Raw genomic sequence first — 27,841 nt, 5'->3', positions numbered from 1 at the left:
ATTTTGCGAAGAAAGATGTATTTTTTGGAATCTAGATGACCTAGAATGGAAAGCACGTTCAGAGAGTCTTGCTCGTTCGGCCGTTTTAGGACGATCTTGAGAATTTCAGCACAATCTGAAAACGAAGGTTATGCGCCGCCAAATGGTACTCCTTCTGGCAGCGCATACTAATGATTTAAAAGAACGTGTTTAATGAAGTAACATTAGATTCAAATTTATACCCGTTGACATAATTACATTGCGAGTGAAATAATAGGCCTTGGAACGATACATACCATGCTATGTCATGCATACACAAAACTAATAATATGATATAAATTGAAAACATTCCAAGAGAACATTAAAAATGAGTAAAATGTCTTATTTTGGCATCCTGACGACCTCAAATGTCAAGACACTATCCAGGAGTCTTGATGTTAGGGTCATTTTAGGGTGATCTCGAGAATTTCTGCAAAATCTGAAACCGAAGGTTATGCGCCGCCAAATGGTACTCCATCTGGCGGCGCATATTAATAATTTAAAAAAGCGTGTTTAATGAAGTGACATTAGATTCAAGTTTATATGCGTTGTACATAATTACATTGCGAGTGAAATAATAGGCCTTAAAAGAATATGTACCATGCTAAGTCATGCATACACAAAAGGAATAATATGAATAAAATTCAAAACGGTCAAAATCGAAAAAAGGCAAAAATGAAGGCTTTATAGGTCTTGTTTCGAAAAATATTTGGGACAAACTACCTACGGTAGTCTGCCAACGGATAGTTCCCGAAAAAATACACGATTTGAAAAAAAACGGTGACTAAATCGTAGCTACGCTTCAAAAGATACGATAGATTGAACATTTTAGCCAAAGATACAAAACACCAAGCACCACGAACCGTCGGTGGTGTTTGGTGCGTGGTGCGATTTTGCGAAGAAAGATGTATTTTTTGGAATCTAGACGACCTAGAATGGAAAGCACGTTCAGAGAGTCTTGCTCGTTCGGCCGTTTTAGGACAATCTTGAGAATTTCAGCACAATCTGAAAACGAAGGTTATGCGCCGCCAAATGGTACTCCTTCTGGCAGTGCATACTAATGATTTAAAAGAACGTGTTTAATGAAGTAACATTAGATTCAAATTTATACCCGTTGTACATAATTACATTGCGAGTGAAATAATAGGCCTTGGAACGATACATACCATGCTATGTCATGCATACACAAAACTAATAATATGATATAAATTGAAAACGTTCCAAGAGAACATTAAAAATGAGTAAAATGTCTTATTTTAGCATCCTGACGACCTCAAATGTCAAGACACTATCCAGGAGTCTTGATGTTAGGGTCGTTTTAGGGTGATCTCGAGAATTTCTGCACAATCTGAAACCGAAGGTTATGCGCCGCCAAATGGTACTCCATCTGGCGGCGCATATTAATAATTTAAAAAAGCGTGTTTAATGAAGTGACATTAGATTCAAGTTTATACGCGTTGTACATAATTACATTGCGAGTGAAATAATAGGCCTTAAAAGAATATGTACCATGCTAAGTCATGCATACACAAAAGGAACAATATGAATGAAATTCAAAACGGTCAAAATCGAAAAAAGGCAAAAATGAAGGCTTTAGAGGTCTCGTTTCGAAAAATATTTGGGAAAAACCGCCTACGGCAGTCTGCCAACGGATAGATCCCGAAAAATACACGATTTGGAAAAAAACGGTGACTAAATCGTAGCTACGCTTCAAAAGATACGATAGATTAAACATTTTAGCCAAAGATACAAAACACCAAGCACCACGAACCGTCGGTGGTGTTTGGTGCGTGGTGCGATTTTGCGAAGAAAGATGTATTTTTTGGAATCTAGACAACCTAGAATGGAAAGCACGTTCAGAGAGTCTTGCTCGTTCGGCCATTTTAGGACGATCTTGAGAATTTCAGCACAATCTGAAAACGAAGGTTATGCGCCGCCAAATGGTACTCCTTCTGGCAGCGCATACTAATGATTTAAAAGAACGTGTTTAATGAAGTAACATTAGATTCAAATTTATACCCGTTGTACATAATTACATTGCAAGTGAAATAATAGGCCTTGGAACGATACATACCATGCTATGTCATGCATACACAAAACTAATAATATGATATAAATTGAAAACGTTCCAAGAGAACATTAAAAATGAGTAAAATGTCTTATTTTGGCATCCTGACGACCTGAAATGTCAAGACACTATCCAGGAGTCTTGATGTTAGGGTCATTTTAGGGTGATCTCGAGAATTTCTGCACAATCTGAAACCGAAGGTTATGCGCCGCCAAATGGTACTCCATCTGGCGTCGCATATTAATAATTTAAAAAAGCGTGTTTAATGAAGTGACATTAGATTCAAGTTTATACGCGTTGTACATAATTACATTGCGAGTGAAATAATAGGCCTTAAAAGAATATGTACCATGCTAAGTCATGCATACACAAAAGGAATAATATGAATGAAATTCAAAACGGTCAAAATCGAAAAAAGGCAAAAATGAAGGCTTTAGAGATCTCGTTTTGAAAAATATTTGGGACAAACCGCCTACGGAAGTATGCCAACGGATAGATCCCGAAAAAATACACGATTTGGAAAAAAATGGTGACTAAATCGTAGCTACGCTTCAAAAGATACGATAGATTGAACATTTTAGCCAAAGATACAAAACACCAAGCACCACGAACCGTCGGTGGTGTTTGGTGCGTGGTGCGATTTTGCGAAGAAAGATGTATTTTTTGGAATCTAGACAACCTAGAATGGAAATCACGTTCAGAGAGTCTTGTTCGTTCGGCCGTTTTAGGACGATCTTGAGAATTTCAGCACAATCTGTAAACGAAGGTTATGCGCCGCCAAATGGTACTCCTTCTGGCAGCGCATACTAATGATTTAAAAGAACGTGTTTAATGAAGTAACATTAGATTCAAATTTATACCCGTTGTACATAATTACATTGCGAGTGAAATAATAGGCCTTGGAAGGATACATACCATGCTATGTCATGCATACACAAAACTAATAATATGATATAATTGAAAACGTTCCAAGAGAACATTAAAAATGAGTAAAATGTCTTATTTCGGCATCCTGAAGACCTCAAATGTCAAGACACTATCCAGGAGTCTTGATGTTCGGGTCGTTTTAGGGTGATCTCGAGAATTTCTGCACAATCTGAAACCGAAGGTTATGCGCCGCCAAATGGTACTCCATCTGGCGGCGCATATTAATAATTTAAAAAAGCGTGTTTAATGAAGTGACATTAGATTCAAGTTTATACGCGTTGTACATAATTACATTGCGAGTGAAATAATAGGCCTTAAAAGAATATGTACCATGCTAAGTCATGCATACACAAAAGGAATAATATGAATGAAATTCAAAACGGTCAAAAACGAAAAAAGGCAAAAATGAAGGCTTTAGAGGTCTCGTTTCGAAAAATATTTGGGACAAACCGCCTACGGCAGTCTGCCAACGGATACATCCCAAAAAAATACACGATTTGGAAAAAAACGGTGACTAAATCGTAGCTACGCTTCAAAAGATACGATAGATTGAACATTTTAGCCAAAGATACAAAACACCAAGCACCACGAACCGTCGGTGGTGTTTGGTGCGTGGTGCGATTTTGCGAAGAAAGATGTATTTTTTGGAATCTAGATGACCTAGAATGGAAAGCACGTTCAGAGAGTCTTGCTCGTTCGGCCGTTTTAGGACGATCTTGAGAATTTCAGCACAATCTGAAAACGAAGGTTATGCGCCGCCAAATGGTACTCCTTCTGGCAGCGCATACTAATGATTTAAAAGAACGTGTTTAATGAAGTAACATTAGATTCAAATTTATACCCGTTGTACATAATTACATTGCGAGTGAAATAATAGGCCTTGGAAGGATACATACCATGCTATGTCATGCATACACAAAACTAATAATATGATATAAATTGAAAACGTTCCAAGAGAACATTAAAAATGAGTAAAATGTCTTATTTCGGCATCCTGAAGACCTCAAATGTCAAGACACTATCCAAGAGTCTTGATGTTCGGGTCGTTTTAGGGTGATCTCGAGAATTTCTACACAATCTGAAACCGAAGGTTATGCGCCGCCAAATGGTACTCCATCTGGCGGCGCATATTAATAATTTAAAAAAGCGTGTTTAATGAAGTGACATTAGATTCAAGTTTATACGCGTTGTACATAATTACATTGCGAGTGAAATAATAGGCCTTAAAAGAATATGTACCATGCTAAGTCATGCATACACAAAAGGAATAATATGAATGAAATTCAAAACGGTCAAAATCGAAAAAAGGCAAAAATGAAGGCTTTAGAGGTCTCGTTTCGAAAAATATTTGGGACAAACTGCCTACGGCAGTCTGCCAATGGATAGATCCCAAAAAATACACAATTTGGAAAAAAACGGTGACTAAATCGTAGCTACGCTTCAAAAGATACGATAGATTGAACATTTTAGCCAAAGATACAAAACACCAAGCACCACGAACCGTCGGTGGTGTTTGGTGCGTGGTGCGATTTTGCGAAGAAAGATGTATTTTTTGGAATCTAGACGACCTAGAATGGAAAGCACGTTCACAGAGTCTTGCTCGTTCGGCCGTTTTAGGACGATCTTGAGAATTTCAGCACAATCTGAAAACGAAGGTTATGCGCCGCCAAATGGTACTCCTTCTGGCAGCGCATACTAATGATTTAAAAGAACGTGTTTAATGAAGTAACATTAGATTCAAATTTATACCCGTTGTACATAATTACATTGCGAGTGAAATAATAGGCCTTGGAACGATACATACCATGCTATGTTATGCATACACAAAACTAATAATATGATATAAATTGAAAACGTTCCAAGAGAACATTAAAAATGAGTAAAATGTCTTATTTCGGCATCCTGACGACCTCAAATGTCAAGACACTATCCAGGAGTCTTGATGTTCGGGTCGTTTTAGGGTGATCTCGAGAATTTCTGCACAATCTGAAACCGAAGGTTATGCGCCGCCAAATGGTACTCCATCTGGCGGCGCATATTAATAATTTAAAAAAGTGTGTTTAATGAAGTGACATTAGATTCAAGTTTATACGCGTTGTACATAATTACATTGCGAGTGAAATAATAGGCCTTAAAAGAATATGTACCATGCTAAGTCATGCATACACAAAGGAATAATATGAATGAAATTCAAAACGGTCAAAATCGAAAAAAGGCAAAAATGAAGGCTTTAGAGGTCTCGTTTTGAAAAATATTTGGGAAAAACTGCCTATGGCAGTCTGCCAACGGATAGATACCGAAAAAATACACAATTTGGAAAAAAACGGTGACTAAATCGGAGCTACGCTTCAAAAGATACGATAGATTGAACATTTTAGCCAAAGATACAAAACACCAAGCACCACGAACCGTCGGTGGTGTTTGGTGCGTGGTGCGATTTTGCGAAGAAAGATGTATTTTTTGGAATCTAGACGACCTAGAATGGAAAGCACGTTCAGAGAGTCTTGCTCGTTCGGCCGTTTTAGGACGATATTGAGAATTTCAGCACAATCTGAAAACGAAGGTTATGCGCCGCCAAATGGTACTCCTTCTGGCAGCGCATACTAATGATTTAAAAGAACATGTTTAATGAAGTAACATTAGATTCAAATTTATACCCGTTGTACATAATTACATTGCGAGTGAAATAATAGGCCTTGGAACGATACATACCATGCTATGTCATGCATACACAAAACTAATAATATGATATAAATTGAAAACGTTCCAAGAGAACATTAAAAATGAGTAAAATGTCTTATTTTGGCATCCTGACGACGTCAAATGTCAAGACACTATCCAGGAGTCTTGATGTTAGGGTCGTTTTAGGGTGATCTCGAGAATTTCTGCACAATCTGAAACCGAAGGTTATGCGCCGCCAAATGGTACTCCATCTGGCGGCGCATATTAATAATTTAAAAAAGCGTGTTTAATGAAGTGACATTAGATTCAAGTTTATACGCGTTGTACATAATTACATTGCGAGTGAAATAATAGGCCTTAAAAGAATATGTACCATGCTAAGACATGCATACACAAAAGGAATAATATGAATGAAATTCAAAACGGTCAAAATCGAAAAAAGGCAAAAATGAAGGCTTTAGAGGTCTCGTTTCGAAAAATACTTGGGTCAAACTGCCTACGGCAGTCTACCAACGGATAGATCCCGAAAAAATACACGATTTGGAAAAAACGGTGACTAAATCGGAGCTACGCGTCAAAAGATACGATAGATTGAATATTTTAGCCAAAGATACAAAACACCAAGCACCACGAACCGTCGGTGGTGTTTGGTGCGTGGTGCGATTTTGCGAAGAAAGATGTATTTTTTGGAATCTAGACGACCTAGAATGGAAAGCACGTTCAGAGAGTCTTGCTCGTTCGGCCGTTTTAGGATGATCTTGAGAATTTCAGCACAATCTGAAAACGAAGGTTATGCGCCGCCAAATGGTACTCCTTCTGGCAGCGCATACTAATGATTTAAAAGAACGTGTTTAATGAAGTAACATTAGATTCAAATTTATACCCGTTGTACATAATTACATTACGAGTGAAATAATAGGCCTTGGAACGATACATACCATGCTATGTCATGCATACACAAAACTAATAATATGATATAAATTGAAAACGTTCCAAGAGAACATTAAAAATGAGTAAAATGTCTTATTTCGGCATCCTGACGACCTCAAATGTCAAGACACTATCCAAGAGTCTTGATGTTCCGGTCGTTTTAGGGTGATCTCGAGAATTTCTGCACAATCTGAAACCGAAGGTTATGCGCCGCCAAATGGTACTCCATCTGGCGGCGCATATTAATAATTTAAAAAAGCGTGTTTAATGAAGTGACATTAGATTCAAGTTTATACGCGTTGTACATAATTACATTGCGAGTGAAATAATAGGCCTTAAAAGAATATGTACCATGCTAAGTCATGCATACAAAAAAGGAATAATATGAATGAAATTCAAAACGGTCAAAATCGAAAAAAGGCAAAAATGAAGGCTTTAGAGGTCTCGTTTCGAAAAATATTTGGGACAAACTGCCTACGGCAGTCTGCCAATGGATAGATCCCGAAAAATACACGATTTGGAAAAAAACGGTGACTAAATCGTAGCTACGCTTCAAAAGATACGATAGATTGAACATTTTAGCCAAAGATACAAAACACCAAGCACCACGAACCGTCGGTGGTGTTTGGTGCGTGGTGCGATTTTGCGAAGAAAGATGTATTTTTTGGAATCTAGACGACCTAGAATGGAAAGCACATTCACAGAGTCTTGCTCGTTCGGCCGTTTTAGGACGATCTTGAGAATTTCAGCACAATCTGAAAACGAAGGTTATGCGCCGCCAAATGGTACTCCTTCTGGCAGCGCATACTAATGATTTAAAAGAACGTGTTTAATGAAGTAACATTAGATTCAAATTTATACCCGTTGTACATAATTACATTGCGAGTGAAATAATAGGCCTTGGAACGATACATACCATGCTATGTCATGCATACACAAAACTAATAATATGATATAAATTGAAAACGTTCCAAGAGAACATTAAAAATGAGTAAAATGTCTTATTTCGGCATCCTGACGACCTCAAATGTCAAGACACTATCCAGGAGTCTTGATGTTAGGGTCGTTTTAGGGTGATCTCGAGAATTTCTGCACAATCTGAAACCGAAGGTTATGCGCCACCAAATGGTACTCCATCTGGCGGCGCATATTAATAATTTAAAAAAGCGTGTTTAATGAAGTGACATTAGATTCAAGTTTATACGAGTTGTACATAATTACATTACGAGTGAAATAATAGGCCTTAAAAGAATATGTACCATGCTAAGTCATGCATACACAAAAGGAATAATATGAATGAAATTCAAAACGGTCAAAATCGAAAAAAGGCAAAAATGAAGGCTTTAGAGGTCTCGTTTCGAAAAATATTTGGGACAAACCGCCTATGGCAGTCTGCCAACGGATAGATACCGAAAAAATACACGATTTGGAAAAAAACGGTGACTAAATCGGAGCTACGCTTCAAAAGATACGATAGATTGAACATTTTAGCCAAAGATACAAAACACCAAGCACCACGAACCGTCGGTGGTGTTTGGTGCGTGGTGCGATTTTGCGAAGAAAGATGTATTTTTTGGAATCTAGACGACCTAGAATGGAAAGCAAGTTCAGAGAGTCTTGCTCGTTCGGCCATTTTAGGATGATCTTGAGAATTTCAGCACAATCTGAAAACGAAGGTTATGCGCCGCCAAATGGTACTCCTTCTGGCAGCGCATACTAATGATTTAAATGAACGTGTTTAATGAAGTAACATTAGATTCAAATTTATACCCGTTGTACATAATTACATTGCGAGTGAAATAATAGGCCTTGGAACGATACATACCATGCTATGTCATGCAAACACAAAACTAATAATATGATATAAATTGAAAACGTTCAAAGAGAACATTAAAAATGAGTAAAATGTCTTATTTCGGCATCCTGACGACCTCAAATGTCAAGACACTATCCAGGAGTCTTGATGTTAGGGTCGTTTTAGGGTGATCTCGAGAATTTCTGCACAATCTGAAATCGAAGGTTATGCGCCGCCAAATGGTACTCCATCTGGCGGCGCATATTAATAATTTAAAAAAGCGTGTTTAATGAAGTGACATTAGATTCAAGTTTATACGCGTTGTACATAATTACATTGCGAGTGAAATAATAGGCCTTAAAAGAATATGTACCATGCTAAGTCATGCATACACAAAAGGAATAATATGAATGAAATTCAAAACGGTCAAAATCGAAAAAAGGCAAAAATGAAGGCTTTAGAGGTCTCGTTTCAAAAAATACTTGGGACAAACTGCCTACGGTAGTCTGCCAACGGATAGATCCCGAAAAAATACACGATTTGGAAAAAACGGTGACTAAATCGGAGCTACGTGTCAAAAGATACGATAGATTGAACATTTTAGCCAAAGATACAAAACACCAAGCACCACGAACCGTCAGTGGTGTTTGGTGCGTGGTGCGATTTTGCGAAGAAAGATGTATTTTTTGCAATCTAGACGACCTAGAATGGAAAGCACGTTCAGAGAGTCTTGCTCGTTCGGCCGTTTTAGGACGATCTTGAGAATTTCAGCACAATCTGAAAACGAAGGTTATGCGCCGCCAAATGGTACTCCTTCTGGCAGCGCATACTAATGATTTAAAAGAACGTGTTTAATGAAGTAACATTAGATTCAAATTTATACCCGTTGTACATAATTACATTGCGAGTGAAATAATAGGCCTTGGAAGGATACATACCATGCTATGTCATGCATACACAAAACTAATAATATGATATAAATTGAAAACGTTCCAAGAGAACATTAAAAATGAGTAAACTGTCTTATTTCGGCATCCAGACGACCTCAAATGTCAAGACACTATCCAGGAGTCTTGATGTTAGGGTCGTTTTAGGGTGATCTCGAGAATTTCTGCACAATCTGAAACCGAAGGTTATGCGCCGCCAAATGGTACTCCATCTGGCAGCGCATATTAATAATTTAAAAAAGCGTGTTTAATGAAGTGACATTAGATTCAAGTTTATACGCGTTGTACATAATTACATTTCGAGTGAAATAATAGGCCTTAAAAGAATATGTACCATGCTAAGTCATGCATACACAAAAGGAATAATATGAATGAAATTCAAAACGGTAAAAATCGAAAAAAGGCAAAAATAAAGGCTTTAGAGGTCTCGTTTCGAAAAATATTTGGGACAAACCATCTACAGCAGTCTGCCAACGGATAGATCCCGAAAAAATACACGATTTGGAAAAAAACGGTGACTAAATCGTAGCTACGCTTCAAAAGATACGATAGATTGAACATTTTAGCCAAAGATACAAAACACCAAGCACCACGAACTGTCGGTGGTGTTTGGTGCGTGGTGCGATTTTGCGAAGAAAGATGTATTTTTTGGAATCTAGACGACCTAAAATGGAAAGCACGTTCAGAGAGTCTTGCTCGTTCGGCCGTTTTAGGACGATCTTGAGAATTTCAGCACAATCTGGAAACGAAGGTTATGCGCCGCCAAATGGTACTCCTTCTGGCAGCGCATACTAATGATTTAAAAGAACGTGTTTAATGAAGTAACATTAGATTCAAATTTATACCCGTTGTACATAATTACATTGCGAGTGAAATAATAGGCCTTGGAACGATACATACCATGCTATGTCATGCATACACAAAACTAATAATATGATATAAATTGAAAACGTTCCAAGAGAACATTAAAAATGAGTAAAATGTCTTATTTTGGCATCCTGACGACCTCAAATGTCAAGACACTATCCAAGAGTCTTGATGTTAGGGTCGTTTTAGGGTGATCTCGAGAATTTCTGCACAATCTAAAACCGAAGGTTATGCGCCGCCAAATGGTACTCCATCTGGCGGCGCATATTAATAATTTAAAAAAGCGTGTTTAATGAAGTGACATTAGATTCAAGTTTATATGCGTTATACATAATTACATTGCGAGTGAAATAATAGTCCTTAAAAGAATATGTACCATGCTAAGATATGCATACACAAAAGGAATAATATGAATGAAATTCAAAACGGTCAAAATTGAAAAAAGGCAAAAATGAAGGCTTTAGAGGTCTCGTTTCAAAAAATATTTGGGACAAACCGCCTACGGCAGTCTGCCAACGGATAGATCCCGAAAAAATACACGATTTGGAAAAAAACGGTGACTAAATCGTAGCTACGCTTCAAAAGATACGATAGATTGAACATTTTAGCCAAAGATACAAAACACCAAGCACCACGAACCGTCGGTGGTGTTTGGTGCGTGGTGCGATTTTGCGAAGAAAGATGTATTTTTTGGAATCTAGACGACCTAGAATGGAAAGCACGTTCAGAGAGTATTGCTCGTTCGGCCATTTTAGGACGATCTTGAGAATTTCAGCACAATCTGAAAACGAAGGTTATGCGCCGCCAAATGGTACTCCTTCTGGCAGTGCATACTAATGATTTAAAAGAACGTGTTTAATGAAGTAACATTAGATTCAAATTTATACCCGTTGTACATAATTACATTGCGAGTGAAATAATAGGCCTTGGAAGGATACATACCATGCTATGTCATGCATACACAAAACTAATAATATGATATAAATTGAAAACGTTCCAAGAGAACATTAAAAATGAGTAAAATGTCTTATTTTGGCATCCTGACGACCTCAAATGTCAAGACACTATCCAGGAGTCTTGATGTTAGGGTCGTTTTAGGGTGATCTCGAGAATTTCTGCACAATCTGAAACCGAAGGTTATGCGCCGCCAAATGGTACTCCATCTGGCGGTGCATATTAATAATTTAAAAAAGCGTGTTTAATGAAGTGACATTAGATTCAAGTTTATACGCGTTGTACATAATTACATTGCGAGTGAAATAATAGGCCTTAAAAGAATATGTACCATGCTAGGACATGCATACACAAAAGGAATAATATGAATGAAATTCAAAACGGTCAAAATCGAAAAAAGGCAAAAATGAAGGCTTTAGAGGTCTCGTTTCAAAAAATATTTGGGACAAACCGCCTACGGCAGTCTGCCAACGGATAGATCCCGAAAAAATACACGATTTGGAAAAAAACGGTGACTAAATCGTAGCTACGCTTTAAAAGATACGATAGATTGAACATTTTAGCCAAAGATACAAAACACCAAGCACCACGAACCTTCGGTGGTGTTTGGTGCGTGGTGCGATTTTGCGAAGAAAGATGTATTTTTTGGAATCTAGACGACCTAGAATGGAAAGCACGTTCAGAGAGTATTGCTCGTTCGGCCGTTTTAGGACGATCTTGAGAATTTCAGCACAATCTGAAAACGAAGGTTATGCGCCGCCAAATAGTACTCCTTCTGGCAGTGCATACTAATGATTTAAAAGAACGTGTTTAATGAAGTAACATTAGATTCAAATTTATACCCGTTGTACATAATTACATTGCGAGTGAAATAATAGGCCTTGGAAGGATACATACCATGCTATGTCATGCATACACAAAACTAATAATATGATATAAATTGAAAACGTTCCAAGAGAACATTAAAAATGAGTAAAATGTCTTATTTTGGCATCCTGACGACCTCAAATGTCAAGACACTATCCAGGAGTCTTGATGTTAGGGTCGTTTTAGTGTGATCTCGAGAATTTCTGCACAATCTGAAACCGAAGGTTATGCGCCGCCAAATGGTACTCCATCTGGCGGCGCATATTAATAATTTAAAAAAGCGTGTTTAATGAAGTGACATTAGATTCAAGTTTATACGCATTGTACATAATTACATTGCGAGTGAAATAATAGGCCTTAAAAGAATATGTACCATGCTAGGACATGCATACACAAAAGGAATAATATGAATGAAATTCAAAACGGTCAAAATCGAAAAAAGGCAAAAATGAAGGCTTTAGAGGTCTCGTTTCAAAAAATATTTGGGACAAACTGCCTACGGCAGTCTGCCAACGGATAGATCCCGAAAAAATACACGATTTGGAAAAAAAACGGTGACTAAATCGTAGCTACGCTTCAAAAGATACGATAGATTGAACATTTTAGCCAAAGATATAAAACACCAAGCACCACGAACCGTCGGTGTTGTTTGGTGCGTGGTGCGATTTTGCGAAGAAAGATGTATTTTTTGGAATCTAGACGACCTAGAATGGAAAGCACGTTTAGAGAGTCTTGCTCGTTCGGCCGTTTTAGGACGATCTTGAGAATTTCAGCACAATCTGAAAACGAAGGTTATGCGCCGCCTAATGGTACTCCTTCTGGCAGCGCATACTAATGATTTAAAAGAACGTGTTTAATGAAGTAACATTAGATTCAAATTTATACCCGTTGTACATAATTACATTGCGAGTGAAATAATAGGCCTTGGAAGGATACATACCATGCTATGTCATGCATACACAAAACTAATAATATGATATAAATTGAAAACGTTCCAAGAGAACATTAAAAATGAGTAAAATGTTTTATTTCGGCATCCTGACGACCTCAAATGTCAAGACACTATCCAGGAGTCTTGATGTTCGGGTCGTTTTAGGGTGATCTCGAGAATTTCTGCACAATCTGAAACCGAAGGTTATGCGCCGCCAAATGGTACTCCATCTGGCGGCGCATATTAATAATTTAAAAAAGCGTGTTTAATGAAGTGACATTAGATTCAAGTTTATACGCATTGTACATAATTACATTGCGAGTGAAATAATAGGCCTTAAATGAATATGTACCATGCTAAGTCATGCATACACAAAAGGAATAATATGAATGAAATTCAAAACGGTCAAAATCGAAAAAAGGCAAAAATGAAGGCTTTAGAGGTCTCGTTTCGAAAAATATTTGGGACAAACTGCCTACGGCAGTCTGCCAACGGATTGATCCCGAAAAAATACACGATTTGGAAAAAAATGGTGACTAAATCGTAGCTACGCTTCAAAAGATACGATAGATTGAACATTTTAGCCAAAGATACAAAACACCAAGCACCACGAACCGTCGGTGGTGTTTGGTGCGTGGTGCGATTTGGCGAAGAAAGATGTATTTTTTGGAATCTAGACGACCTAGAATGGAAAGCACGTTCAGAGAGTCTTGCTCGTTCGGCCGTTTTAGGACGATCTTGAGAATTTCAGCACAATCTGAAAACGAAGGTTATGCGCCGCCAAATGGTACTCCTTCTGGCAGCGCATACTAATGATTTAAAAGAACGTGTTTAATGAAGTAACATTAGATTCAAATTTATACCCGTTGTACATAATTACATTGCGAGTGAAATAATAGGCCTTGGAACGATACATACCATGCTATGTCATGCATACACAAAACTAATAATATGATATAAATTGAAAACGTTCCAAGAGAACATTAAAAATGAGTAAAATGTCTTATTTTGGCATCCTGACGACCTCAAATGTCAAGACACTATCCAGGAGTCTTGATGTTAGGGTCGTTTTAGGGTGATCTCGAGAATTTCTGCACAATCTGAAACTGAAGGTTATGCGCCGCCAAATGGTACTCCATCTGGCGGCGCATATTAATAATTTAAAAAAGCGTGTTTAATGAAGTGACATTAGATTCAAGTTTATACGCGTTGTACATAATTACATTGCGATTGAAATAATAGGCCTTAAAAGAATATGTACCATGCTAGGACATGCATACACAAAAGGAATAATATGAATGAAATTCAAAACGGTCAAAATCGAAAAAAGGCAAAAATGAAGGCTTTAGAGGTCTCGTTTCGAAAAATATTTGGGACAAACTGCCTACGACAGTCTGCCAATGGATAGATCCCGAAAAAATACACAATTTGGAAAAAAACGGTGACTAAATCGTAGCTACGCTTCAAAAAATACGATAGATTGAACATTTTAGCCAAAGATACAAAACACCAAGCACCACGAACCGTCGGTGGTGTTTGGTGCGTGGTTCGATTTTGCGAAGAAAGATGTATTTTTTGGAATCTAGACGACCTAGAATGGAAAGCACATTCAGAGAGTCTTGCTCGTTCGGCCGTTTTAGGACGATCTTGAGAATCTCAGCACAATCTGAAAACGAAGGTTATGCGCCGCCAAATGGTACTCCTTCTGGCAGCGCATACTAATGATTTAAAAGAACGTGTTTAATGAAGTAACATTAGATTCAAATTTATACCCGTTGTACATAATTACATTGCGAGTGAAATAATAGGCCTTGGAAGGATACATACCATGCTATGTCATGCATACACAAAACTAATAATATGATATAAATTGAAAACGTTCCAAGAGAACATTAAAAATGAGTAAAATGTCTTATTTCGGCATCCTGACGACCTCAAATGTCAAGACACTATCCAGGAGTCTTGATGTTCGGGTCGTTTTAGGGTGATCTCGAGAATTTCTGCACAATCTGAAACCGAAGGTTATGCGCCGCCAAATGGTACTCCATCTGGCGGCGCATATTAATAATTTAAAAAAGCGTGTTTAATGAAGTGACATTAGATTCAAGTTTATACGCGTTGTACATAATTACATTGCGAGTGAAATAATAGGCCTTAAAAGAATATGTACCATGCTAAGTCATGCATACACAAAAGGAATAATTTGAATGAAATTCAAAACGGTCAAAATCGAAAAAAGGCAAAAATGAAGGCTTTAGAGGTCTCGTTTTGAAAAATATTTGGGACAAACTGCCTACGGCAGTCTGCCAACGGATTGATCCCGAAAAAATACACGATTTGGAAAAAAACGGTGACTAAATCGTAGCTACGCTTCAAAAGATACGATAGATTGAACATTTTAGCCAAAGATACAAAACACCAAGCACCACGAACCGTCGGTGGTGTTTGGTGCGTGGTGCGATTTTGCGAAGAAAGATGTATTTTTTGGAATCTAGATGACCTAGAATGGAAAGCATGTTCAGAGAGTCTTGCTCGTTCGGCCGTTTTAGGACGATCTTGAGAATTTCAGCACAATCTGAAAACGAAGGTTATGCGCCGCCAAATGGTACTCCTTCTGGCAGCGCATACTAATGATTTAAAAGAACGTGTTTAATGAAGTAACATTAGATTCAAATTTATACCCGTTGAACATAATTACATTGCGAGTGAAATAATAGGCCTTGGAACGATACATACCATGCTATGTCATGCATACACAAAACTAATAATATGATATAAATTGAAAACGTTCCAAGAGAACATTAAAAATGAGTAAAATGTCTTATTTTGGCATCCTGACGACCTCAAATGTCAAGACACTATCCAGGAGTCTTGATGTTAGGGTCGTTTTAGGGTGATCTCGAGAATTTCTGCACAATCTGAAACCGAAGGTTATGCGCCGCCAAATGGTACTCCATCTGGCGGCGCATATTAATAATTTAAAAAAGCGTGTTTAATGAAGTGACATTAGATTCAAGTTTATACGCGTTGTACATAATTACATTGCGATTGAAATAATAGGCCTTAAAAGAATATGTACCATGCTAGGACATGCATACACAAAAGGAATAATATGAATGAAATTCAAAACGGTCAAAATCGAAAAAAGGCAAAAATGAAGGCTTTAGAGGTCTCGTTTCGAAAAATATTTGGGACAAACTGCCTACGGCAGTTTGCCAATGGATAGATCCCGAAAAAATACACAATTTGGAAAAAAACGGTGACTAAATCATAGCTACGCTTCAAAAGATACGATAGATTGAACATTTTAGCCAAAGATACAAAACACCAAGCACCACGAACCGTCGGTGGTGTTTGGTGCGTGGTTCGATTTTGCGAAGAAAGATGTATTTTTTGGAATCTAGACGACCTAGAATGGAAAGCACATTCAGAGAGTCTTGCTCGTTCGGCCGTTTTAGGACGATCTTGAGAATCTCAGCACAATCTGAAAACGAAGGTTATGCGCCGCCAAATGGTACTCCTTCTGGCAGCGTATACTAATGATTTAAAAGAACGTGTTTAATGAAGTAACATTAGATTAAAATTTATACCCGTTGTACATAATTACATTGCGAGTGAAATAATAGGCCTTGGAAGGATACATACCATGCTATGTCATGCATACACAAAACTAATAATATGATATAAATTGAAAACGTTCCAAGAGAACATTAAAAATGAGTAAAATGTCTTATTTCGGCATCCTGACGACCTCAAATGTCAAGACACTATCCAGGAGTCTTGATGTTCGGGTCGTTTTAGGGTGATCTCGAGAATTTCTGCACAATCTGAAACCGAAGGTTATGCGCCGCCAAATGGTACTCCATCTGGCGGCGCATATTAATAATTTAAAAAAGCGTGTTTAATGAAGTGACATTAGATTCAAGTTTATACGCGTTGTACATAATTACATTGCGAGTGAAATAATAGGCCTTAAAAGAATATGTACCATGCTAAGTCATGCATACACAAAAGGAATAATATGAATGAAATTCAAAACGGTCAAAATCGAAAAAAGGCAAAAATGAAGGCTTTAGAGGTCTCGTTTCGAAAAATATTTGGGTCAAACCGCCTACGGCAGTCTGCCAACAGATAGATCCCGAAAAAATACACGATTTGGAAAAAAACGGTGACTAAATCGGAGCTACGCGTCAAAAGATACGATAGATTGAACATTTTAGACAAAGATACAAAACACCAAGCACCACGAACCGTCGGTGGTGTTTGGTGCGTGGTGCGATTTTGCGAAGAAAGATGTATTTTTTGGAATCTTGACGACCTAGAATGGAAAGCACGTTCAGAGAGTCTTGCTCGTTCGGCCGTTTTAGGACTATCTTGAGAATTTCAGCACAATCTGAAAACGAAGGTTATGCGCCGGCAAATGGGTCTCCTTCTGGCAGCGCATACTAATGATTTAAAAGAACGTGTTTAATGAAGTAACATTAGATTCAAATTTATACCCGTTGTACATAATTACATTGCGAGTGAAATAATAGGCCTTGGAAGGATACATACCATGCTATGTCATGCATACACAAAACTAATAATATGATATAAATTGAAAACGTTCCAAGAGAACATTAAAAATGAGTAAAATCTCTTATTTCGGCATCCTGACGACCTCAAATGTCAAGACACTATCCAGGAGTCTTGATGTTAGGGTCGTTTTAGGGTGATCTCGAGAATTTCTGCACAATCTGAAACCGAAGGTTATGCGCCGCCAAATGGTACTCCATCTGGCAGCGCATATTAATAATTTAAAAAGCGTGTTTAATGAAGTGACATTAGATTCAAGTTTATACGCGTTGTACATAATTACATTGCGAGTGAAATAATAGGCCTTAAAAGAATATGTACCATGCTAAGTCATGCATACACAAAAGGAATAATATGAATGAAATTTAAAACGGTCAAAATTGAAAAAAGGCAAAAATGAAGGCTTTAGAGGTCTCGTTTCGAAAAATATTTGGGACAAACCGCCTACGGCAGTTTGCCAACGGATAGATCCCGAAAAAATACACGATTTGGAAAAAAGCGGTGACTAAATCGGAGCAACGCGTCAAAAGATACGATAGATTGAACATTTTAGCCAAAGATACAAAACACCAAGCACCACGAACCGTCGGTGGTGTTTGGTGCGTGGTGCGATTTTGCGAAGAAAGATGTATTTTTTGGAATCTTGAAGACCTAGAATGGAAAGCACGTTCAGAGAGTCTTGCTCGTTCGGCCGTTTTAGGACGATCTTGAGAATTTCAGCACAATCTGAAAACGAAGGTTATGCGCCGCCAAATGGGTCTCCTTCTGGCAGCGCATACTAATGATTTAAAAGAACGTGTTTAATGAAGTAACATTAGATTCAAATTTATACCCGTTATACATAATTACATTGCGAGTGAAATAATAGGCCTTGGAACGATACATACCATGCTATGTCATGCATACACAAAACTAATAATATGATATAAATTGAAAACGTTCAAAGAGAACATTAAAAATGAGTAAAATGTCTTATTTCGGCATCCTGACGACCTCAAATGTCAAGACACTATCCAAGAGTCTTGATGTTCGGGTCGTTTTAGGGTGATCTCGAAATTTCTGCACAATCTGAAACCGAAGGTTATGCGCCGCCAAATGGTACTCCATCTGGCGGCGCATATTAATAATTTAAAAAAGCGTGTTTAATGAAGTGACATTAGATTCAAGTTTATACGCGTTGTACATAATTACATTGCGAATAAAATAATAGGCCTTAAAAGAATATGTACCATGCTAAGTCATGCATACACAAAAGGAATAATATGAATGAAATTCAAAACGGTTAAAATCGAAAAAAGGCAAAAATGAAGGCTTTAGAGGTCTGGTTTCGAAAAATATTTGGGACAAACTGCCTACGGCAGTCTACCAACGGATAGATCCCGAAAAAATACACGATTTGGAAAAAAAAGGTGACTAAATCGGAGCTACGCGTCAAAAGATACGATAGATTGAACATTTTAGCCAAAGATACAAAACACCAAGCACCACGAACCGTCGGTGTTGTTTGGTGCGTGGTGCGATTTTGCGAAGAAAGATGTATTTTTTGGAATCTTGAAGACCTAGAATGGAAAGCACGTTCAGAGAGTCTTGCTCGTTCGGCCATTTTAGGACGATCTTGAGAATTTCAGCACAATCTGAAAACGAAGGTTATGCGCCGCCAAATTGGTCTCCTTCTGGCAGCGCATACTAATGATTTAAAAGAACGTATTTAATGAAGTAACATTAGATTCAAATTTATACCCGTTATACATAATTACATTGCGAGTGAAATAATAGGCCTTGGAACGATACATACCTTGCTATGTCATGCATACACAAAACTAATAATATGATATAAATTGAAAACGTTCAAAGAGAACATTAAAAATGAGTAAAATGTCTTATTTCGGCATCCTGATGACCTCAAATGTCAAGACACTATCCAAGAGTCTTGATGTTCGGGTCGTTTTAGGGTGATCTCGAGAATTTCTGCACAATCTGAAACCAAAGGTTATGCGCCGCCAAATGGTACTCCATCTGGCGGCGCATATTAATAATTTAAAAAAGCGTGTTTATTGAAGTGACATTAGATTCAAGTTTATACGCGTTGTACATAATTACATTGCGAATGAAATAATAGGCCTTAAAAGAATATGTACCATGCTAAGTCATGCATACACAAAAGGAATAATATGAATGAAATTCAAAACGGTCAAAATCGAAAAAAGGCAAAAATGAAGGCTTTAGAGGTCTGGTTTCGAAAAATATTTGGGACAAACCGCCTACGGCAGTCTACCAATGGATAGATCCCGAAAAAATACACGATTTGGAAAAAAAAGGTGACTAGATCGGAGCTACGCGTCAAAAGATACGATAGATTGAACATTTTAGCCAAAGATACAAAACACCAAGCACCACGAACCGTCGGTGGTGTTTGGTGCGTGGTGCGATTTTGCGAAGAAAGCTGTATTTTTTGGAATCTTGACGACCTAGAATGGAAAGCACGTTCAGAGAGTCTTGCTCGTTCGGCCGTTTTAGGACGATCATGAGAATTTCAGCACAATCTGAAAACGAAGGTTATGCGCCGCCAAATGGTACTCCTTCTGGCAGCGCATACTAATGATTTAAAAGAACGTGTTTAATGAAGTAACATTAGATTCAAATTTATACCCGTTGTACATAATTACATTGCGAGTGAAATAATAGGCCTTGGAAGGATACATACCATGCTATGTCATGCATACACAAAACTAATAATATGATATAAATTGAAAACGTTCCAAGAGAACATTAAAAATGAGTAAAATGTCTTATTTCGGCATCCTGACGACCTCAAATGTCAAGACACTATCCAGGAGTCTTGATGTTAGGGTCATTTTAGGGTGATCTCGAGAATTTCTGCACAATCTGAAACCGAAGGTTATGCGCCGCCAAATGGTACTCCATCTTGCGGCGCATATTAATAATTTAAAAAAGCGTGTTTAATGAAGTGACATTAGATTCAAGTTTATACGCGTTGTACATAATTACATTGCGAGTGAAATAATAGGCCTTAAAAGAATATGTACCATGCTAAGTCATGCATACACAAAAGGAATAATATGAATGAAATTCAAAACGGTCAAAATCGAAAAAAGGCAAAAATGAAGGCTTTAGAGGTCTCGTTTCGAAAAACATTTGGGACAAACCGCCTACGGCAGTTTGCCAACGGATAGATCCCGAAAAAAATACACGATTTGGAAAAAAAAAGGTGACTAAATCGGAGCTACGCGTCAAAAGATACGATAGATTGAACATTTTAGCCAAAGATACAAAACACCAAGCACCACGAACCGTCGGTGGTGTTTGGTGCGTGGTGCGATTTTGCGAAGAAAGATGTATTTTTTGGAATCTTGACGACCTAGAATGGAAAGCACGTTCAGAGAGTCTTGCTCGTTCGGCCGTTTTAGGACGATCTTGAGAATTTCAGCACAATCTGAAAACGAAGGTTATGCGCCGCCAAATGGTACTCCTTCTGGCAGCGCATACTAATGATTTAAAAGAACGTGTTTAATGAAGTAACATTAGATTCAAATTTATACCCGTTGTACATAATTACATTGCGAGTGAAATAATAGGCCTTGGAAGGATACATACCATGCTATGTCATGCATACACAAAACTAATAATATGATATCAATTGAAAACGTTCCAAGAGAACATTAAAAATGAGTAAAATGTCTTATTTCGGCATCCTGACGACCTCAAATGTCAAGACACTATCCAGGAGTCTTGATGTTAGGGTCGTTTTAGGGTGATCTCGAGAATTTCTGCACAATCTGAAACCGAAGGTTATGCGCCGCCAAATGGTACTCCATCTGGCGGCGCATATTAATAATTTAAAAAAGCGTGTTTAATGAAGTGACATTAGATTCAAGTTTATACGCGTTGTACATAATTACATTGCGAGTGAAATAATAGGCCTTAAAAGAATATATGTACCATGCTAAGTCATGCATACACAAAAGGAATAATATGAATGAAATTCAAAACGGTCAAAATCGAAAAAAGGCAAAAATGAAGGCTTTAGAGGTCTCGTTTCGAAAAACATTTGGGACAAACCGCCTACGGCAGTTTGCCAACGGATAGATCCCGAAAAAAATACACGATTTGGAAAAAAAGGTGACTAAATCGGAGCTACGCGTCAAAAGATACGATAGATTGAACATTTTAGCCAAAGATACAAAACACCAAGCACCACGAACCGTCGGTGGTGTTTGGTGCGTGGTGCGATTTTGCGAAGAAAGATGTATTTTTTGGAATCTTGAAGACCTAGAATGGAAAGCACGTTCAGAGAGTCTTGCTCGTTTGGCCGTTTTAGGACGATCTTGAGAATTTCAGCACAATCTGAAAACGAAGGTTATGCGCCGCCAAATGGTACTCCTTCTGGCAGCGCATACTAATGATTTAAAAGAACGTGTTTAATGAAGTAACATTAGATTCAAATTTATACCCGTTGTACATAATTACATTGCGAGTGAAATAATAGGCCTTGGAAGGATACATACCATGCTATGTCATGCATACACAAAACTAATAATATGATATAAATTGAAAACGTTCCAAGAGAACATTAAAAATGAGTAAAATGTCTTATTTCAGCATCCTGACGACCTCAAATGTCAAGACACTATCCAGGAGTCTTGATGTTAGGGTCGTTTTAGGGTGATCTCGAGAATTTCTGCACAATCTGAAACTGAAAGTTATGCGCCGCCAAATGGTACTCCATCTGGCGGCGCATATTAATAATTTAAAAAATCGTGTTTAATGAAGTGACATTAGATTCAAGTTTATACGCGTTGTACATAATTACATTGCGAGTGAAATAATAGGCCTTAAAAGAATATGTACCATGCTAAGTCATGCATACACAAAAGGAATAATATGAGTGAAATTCAAAACGGTCAAAATCGAAAAAAGGCAAAACTGAAGGCTTTAGAGGTCTGGTTTCAAAAAATATTTGGGACAAACCGTCTACGGTAGTTTGCCAACGGATAGATCCCGAAAAAATACACGATTTGGAAAAAAACGGTGACTAAATCGGAGCTACGCGTCAAAAGATACGATAGATTGAACATTTTAGCCAAAGATACAAAACACCAAGCACCACGAACCGTCGGTGGTGTTTGGTGCGTGGTGCGATTTTGTGAAGAAAGATGTATTTTTTGGAATCTTGACGACCTAGAATGGAAAGCACGTTCAGAGAGTCTTGCTCGTTCGGCCGTTTTAGGACGATCTTGAGAATTTCAGCACAATCTGAAAACGAAGGTTATGCGCCGGCAAATGGGTCTCCTTCTGGCAGCGCATACTAATGATTTAAAAGAACGTGTTTAATGAAGTAACATTAGATTCAAATTTATACCCGTTGTACATAATTACATTGCGAGTGAAATAATAGGCCTTGGAAGGATACATACCATGCTATGTCACGCAAACACAAAACTAATAATATGATATAAATTGAAAACGTTCCAAGAGAACATTAAAAATGAGTAAAATGTCTTATTTCGGCATCCTGACGACCTCAAATGTCAAGACACAATCCAGGAGTCTTGATGTTAGGGTCGTTTTAGGGTGATCTCGAGAATTTCTGCACAATCTGAAACCGAAGGTTATGTGCCGCCAAATGGTACTCCATCTGGCGGCGCATATTAATAATTTAGAAAAGTGTGTTTAATGAAGTGACATTAGATTCAAGTTTATACGCGTTGTACATAATTACATTGCGAGTGAAATAATAGGCCTTAAAAGAATATGTACCATGCTAAGTCATGCATACACAAAAGGAATAATATGAATGAAATTCAAAACGGTCAAAATTGAAAAAAGGAAAAAATGAAGGCTTTAGAGGTCTGGTTTCGAAAAATATTTGGGACAAACCGCCTACGGCAGTCTACCAACGGATAGATCCCGAAAAAATACACGATTTGGAATAAAACGGTGACTAAATCGGATCTACGCGTCAAAAGATACGATAGATTGAACATTTTAGCCAAAGATACAAAACACCAAGCACCACGAACCGTCGGTGGTGTTTGGTGCGTGGTGCGATTTTGCGAAGAAAGATGTATTTTTTGGAATCTTGACGACCTAGAATGGAAAGCACGTTCAGAGAGTCTTGCTCGTTCGGCCGTTTTAGGACGATCTTGAGAATTTCAGCACAATCTGAAAACGAAGGTTATGCGCCGCCAAATGGTACTCTATCTGGCAGCGCATACTAATGATTTAAAAGAACGTGTTTAATGAAGTAACATTAGATTCAAATTTATACCCGTTGTACATAATTACATTGCGAGTGAAATAATAGGCCTTGGAAGGATACATACCATGCTATGTCATGCAAACACAAAACTAATAATATGATATAAATTGAAAACGTTCAAAGAGAACATTAAAAATGAGTAAAATGTCTTATTTCGGCATCCTGACGACCTCAAATGTCCAGACACTATCCAGGAGTCTTGATGTTAGGGTCGTTTTAGGGTGATCTCGAGAATTTCTGCACAATCTGAAACCGAAGGTTATGCGCCGCCAAATGGTACTCCATCTGGCGGCGCATATTAATAATTTAAAAAAGCGTGTTTAATGAAGTGACATTAGATTCATGTTTATACGCGTTGTACATAATTACATTGCGAGTGAAATAATAGGCCTTAAAATAATATGTACCATGCTAAGTCATGCATACACAAAAGGAATAATATGAATGAAATTCAAAACGGTCAAAATCGAAAAAAGGCAAAAATGAAGGCTTTAGAGGTCTGGTTTCGAAAAATATTTGGGACAAACCGCCTACGGCAGTTTGCCAACGGATAGATCCTGAAAAAATACACGATTTAGGAAAAAAAAAAGGTGACTAAATCGGAGCTACGCGTCAAAAGATACGATAGATTGAACATTTTAGCCAAAGATACAAAACACCAAGCACCACGAACCGTCGGTGGTGTTTGGTGCGTGGTGCGATTTTGCGAAGAAAGATGTATTTTTTGGAATCTTGACGACCTAGAATGGAAAGCACGTTCAGAGAGTCTTGCTCGTTCGGCCGTTTTAGGACGATCTTGAGAATTTCAGCACAATCTGAAAATGAAGGTTATGCGCCGCCAAATGGTACTCTATCTTGCAGCGCATACTAATGATTTAAAAGAACGTGTTTAATGAAGTAACATTAGATTCAAATTTATACCCGTTGTACATAATTACATTGCGAGTGAAATAATAGGCCTTGGAAGGATACATACCATGCTATGTCATGCATACACAAAACTAATAATATGATATAAATTGAAAACGTTCCAAGAGAACATTAAAAATGAGTAAAATGTCTTATTTCGGCATCCTGACGACATCAAATGTCAAGACACTATCCAGGAGTCTTGATGTTAGGGTTGTTTTAGGGTGATCTCGAGAATTTCTGCACAATCTGAAACTGAAGGTTATGCGCCGCCAAATGGTACTCAATCTGGTGGCGCATATTAATAATTTAAAAAAGCGTGTTTAATGAAGTGACATTAGATTCAAGTTTATACGCGTTGTACATAATTACATTGCGAGTGAAATAATAGGTCTTAAAAGAATATGTACCATGCTAAGTCATGCATACACAAAAGGAATAATATGAATGAAATTCAAAAAAGGTCAAAATCGAAAAAAGGCAAAACTGAAGGCTTTAGAGGTCTGGTTTCAAAAAATATTTGGGAAAAACCGCCTACGGTAGTTTGCCAACGGATAGATCCCGAAAAAATACACGATTTGGAAAAAAACGGTGACTAAATCGGAGCTACGCGTCAAAAGATACGATAGATTGAACATTTTAGCCAAAGATACAAAACACCAAGCACCACGAACCGTCGGTGGTGTTTGGTGCGTGGTGCGATTTTGCGAAGAAAGATGTATTTTTTGGAATCTTGACGACCTAGAATGCAAAGCACGTTCAGAGAGTCCTGCTCGTTCGGCCGTTTTAGGACGATCTTGAGAATTTCAGCACAATCTGAAAACGAAGGTTATGCGCCGGCAAATGGGTCTCCTTCTGGCAGCGCATACTAATGATTTAAAAGAACGTGTTTAATGAAGTAACATTAGATTCAAATTTATACCTGTTGTACATAATTACATTGTGAGTGAAATAATAGGCCTTGGAAGGATACATACCATGCTATGTCATGCATACACAAAACTAATAATATGATATAAATTGAAAACGTTCCAAGAGAACATTAAAAATGAGTAAAATGTCTTATTTCGGCATCCTGACGACCTCAAATGTCAAGAAACTATCCAGGAGTCTTGATGTTAGGGTCATTTTAGGGTAATCTCGAGAATTTCTGCACAATCTGAAACCGAAGGTTATGCGCCGCCAAATGGTACTCCATCTGGCGGCGCATATTAATAATTTAGAAAAGTGTGTTTAATGAAGTGACATTAGATTCAAGTTTATACGCGTTGTACATAATTACATTGCGAGTGAAATAATAGGCCTTAAAAGAATATGTACCATGCTAAGTCATGCATACACAAAAGGAATAATATGAATGAAATTCAAAACGGTCAAAATGGAAAAAAGGCAAAAATGAAGGCTTTAGAGGTCTGGTTTCGAAAAATATTTGGGACAAACCGCCTACGGCAGTCTACCAACGGATAGATCCCGAAAAAATACATGATTTGGAATAAAACGGTGACTAAATCGGATCTACGCGTCAAAAGATACGATAGATTGAACATTTTAGCCAAAGATACAAAACACCAAGCACCACGAACCGTCGGTGGTGTTTGGTGCGTGGTGCGATTTTGCGAAGAAAGATGTATTTTTTGGAATCTTGACGACCTAGAATGGAAAGCACGTTCAGAGAGTCTTGCTCGTTCGGCTGTTTTAGGACGATCTTGAGAATTTCAGCACAATCTGAAAACGAAGGTTATGCGCCGCCAAATGGTACTCTATCTGGCAGCGCATACTAATGATTTAAAAGAACGTGTTTAATGAAGTTACATTAGATTCAAATTTATACCCGTTGTACATAATTACATTGCGAGTGAAATAATAGGCCTTGGAAGGATACATACCATGCTATGTCATGCAAACACAAAACTAATAATATGATATAAATTGAAAACGTTCAAAGAGAACATTAAAAATGAGTAAAATGTCTTATTTCGGCATCCTGATGACCTCAAATGTCCAGACACTATCCAGGAGTCTTGATGTTAGGGTCATTTTAGGGTGATCTCGAGAATTTCTGCACAATCTGAAACCGAAGGTTATGCGCCACCAAATGGCACTCCATCTGGCGGCGCATATTAATAATTTAAAAAAGCGTGTTTAATGAAGTGACATTAGATTCAAGTTTATACGCGTTGTACATAATTACATTGCGAGTGAAATGATAGGCCTTAAAAGAATATGTACCATGCTAAGTCATGCATACACAAAAGGAATAATATGAATGAAATTCAAAACGGTCAAAATCGAAAAAAGGCAAAAATGAAGGCTTTAGAGGTCTGGTTTCGAAAAATATTTGGGACAAACCGCCTACGGCAGTTTGCCAACGGATCGATCCCGAAAAAATACACGATTTGGGAAAAAAAAAGGTGACTAAATCGGAGCTACGCGTCAAAAGATACGATAGATTGAACATTTTAGCCAAAGATACAAAACACCAAGCACCACGAACCGTCGGTGGTGTTTGGTGCGTGGTGCGATTTTGCGAAGAAAGATGTATTTTTTGGAATCTTGACGACCTAGAATGGAAAGCACGTTCAGAGAGTCTTGCTCGTTCGGCCGTTTTAGGACGATCTTGAGAATTTTAGCACAATCTGAAAATGAAGGTTATGCGCCGCCAAATGGTACTCTATCTGGCAGCGCATACTAATGATTTAAAAGAACGTGTTTAATGAAGTAACATTAGATTCAAATTTATACCCGTTGTACATAATTACATTGCGAGTGAAATAATAGGCCTTGGAAGGATACATACCATGCTATGTCATGCATACACAAAACTAATAATTTGATATAAATTGAAAACGTTCCAAGAGAACATTAAAAATGAGTAAAATGTCTTATTTCGGCATCCTGACGACCTCAAATGTCAAGACACTATCCAGGAGTCTTGAAGTTAGGGTCGTTTTAGGGTGATCTCGAGAATTTCTGCACAATCTGAAACCGAAGGTTATGCGCCGCCAAATGGTACTCCATCTGGCGGTGCATATTAATAATTTAAAAAAGCGTGTTTAATGAAGTGACATTAGATTCAAGTTTATACGCGTTG

This window comes from Rutidosis leptorrhynchoides, chromosome 10 (genome assembly GCF_046630445.1).
Source record: "Rutidosis leptorrhynchoides isolate AG116_Rl617_1_P2 chromosome 10, CSIRO_AGI_Rlap_v1, whole genome shotgun sequence".
NCBI lineage: Eukaryota > Viridiplantae > Streptophyta > Magnoliopsida > Asterales > Asteraceae > Rutidosis > Rutidosis leptorrhynchoides.
The sequence above is the reverse complement of the archived record's forward strand: the minus strand, read 5'-3'. Positions refer to the sequence as shown.